General features: G+C 46.0%; 1 non-coding gene across 1 annotated transcript; it reads left to right on the plus strand.

Annotated features, from left to right (window-relative positions):
* Positions 1 to 785: 785 nt before the first annotated feature.
* TRNAS-UGA lies at positions 786 to 857 on the plus strand. Its single transcript has one exon. It is a non-coding gene; the product is annotated as a tRNA-Ser (tRNA).
* The last annotated feature ends 703 nt before the right edge of the window (positions 858 to 1560 follow it).

Here is a 1560-nt window from a genome sequence, read left to right on the forward strand (position 1 = left end):
GGAGCCCTGTGTGTTTGTGATGATTTTGGCACTCAGCTTCACGTAATGGGAGAGCAGACTACCTACAATCCTCCTGATATGCGAGGTTGCCTTTTGGTGTGAACAACACAATGCACATGTTTGCCAACTTTCATGTGCATGAGTATATACCCTAAAACAGGGATCCTCAACCTTTGGGAGCCTGCAGGCACCTTTTAATTCTGATATAGTGTGACACACAGGCTGAACCACAAACCAAACCATGAACTCACACAAACAGGGAGGCTGGTTCATGAACTGACCCAGTTCATATTGGTTTGTGAGCCATTTAAAATTTAAACCCCTGCTTTCTGCTCCCCACTGCTTTTTGTGGGGAGCAGAAAGCAGGGGTTTAAACAGCTTTCAGCCACTTAAACCAAACAGCTGTTTTTGGTGAAGAGCAGAAAGCAGGGGTTTAAACCTCTGTGATCTGCTCTTCACAAACTGCAGAACTGAATCGAAATCCGTGAACATTCATGGCAGTTCTTCAGTTTGTGAACATTGCTTCACAAACCACGAACTGGCCAAAATTCGTGACAAAGTTTAATTCATCAGCTAGTTCATGCCAGGTTCAGCCCTTGGCATTTCCAGTTAAAAGGACCAGTCAGTAAGTGAAATGAAAGACCTCCACCTGAGAGCTGCTACCAGTCAGAGCAGACAAGAGTAGATCTCAATGGACCAATGATCTGACTCAGTATAAGGCAGTTTTTTGCTCCTCAGTGGCCTATGACACTTGACTGTAGGTGGAGTATCACATTTTAACAGTGGGAGTTGTGGCTCAGTGGAAGAGCCTCTGCTTTGAATGCTGAGGGTCCCAGGTTCAATCCTTGGCATCTCCAATTAAAAGGACCAGGTAAGGGGTGATTGGAAAGACCTCTACCTGAGACCCTGGAAAGCCGCTGCCAGTCTGAATAGACGCTACTGACTTTGATGGACCAGTGGGCTGATTCAGTATAAGGCATATTGATGTGTTTATGTGTGTACAAGTGAAGAATGTGTGTACATGTATGTTCATGTGTATACAAGTGAATGTACAATAGTTCCTCCTTGGGGCATATTCCCTCCTGAGTTGTATGCAATGAACTGGAAGAGGAAAGGTACATTGGCGTAGGGCCACCTTTGAAGCAAAGAGCTGAATTTGAATTCTTCCCTGTCTCATTTATGATCCCAAAATTCTAACTTGGGTCTGCTTTCCCCCTCTGTCATTCATGACCCTCCTTCCATAGATCTCCAGCCGTCCCCTCCATTTCTACGGCATTTTTGATGCTTCTTACGACCAAAGCTGCTCAGTCGCACTCCAGACAGCATGTGACAAAGTGTCTCTTTTTCCCCCTCTTTCTCAACCGGCTCCTTTTGAACCCAGTAGCTGAAGATCAGTGCCCGTCACACCAGCGGGCAGCCTTCTGTCTTCCTCATCATCGATGTGTGTGGGTAAGGATGAGAGAGACGGTGGTGAATGTGAATCAGATTTGAAAGTCAGAGAAGCTCCGTAAAACTGAGTTCTGAGACATCCAAGTGATGTGACTGTCTAGTTGCCCGAGG

The sequence above is a fragment of the Gekko japonicus genome, unplaced genomic scaffold (assembly GCF_001447785.1).
Source record: "Gekko japonicus isolate JY-2015 unplaced genomic scaffold, Gekko_japonicus_V1.1 scaffold1281, whole genome shotgun sequence".
NCBI lineage: Eukaryota > Metazoa > Chordata > Lepidosauria > Squamata > Gekkonidae > Gekko > Gekko japonicus.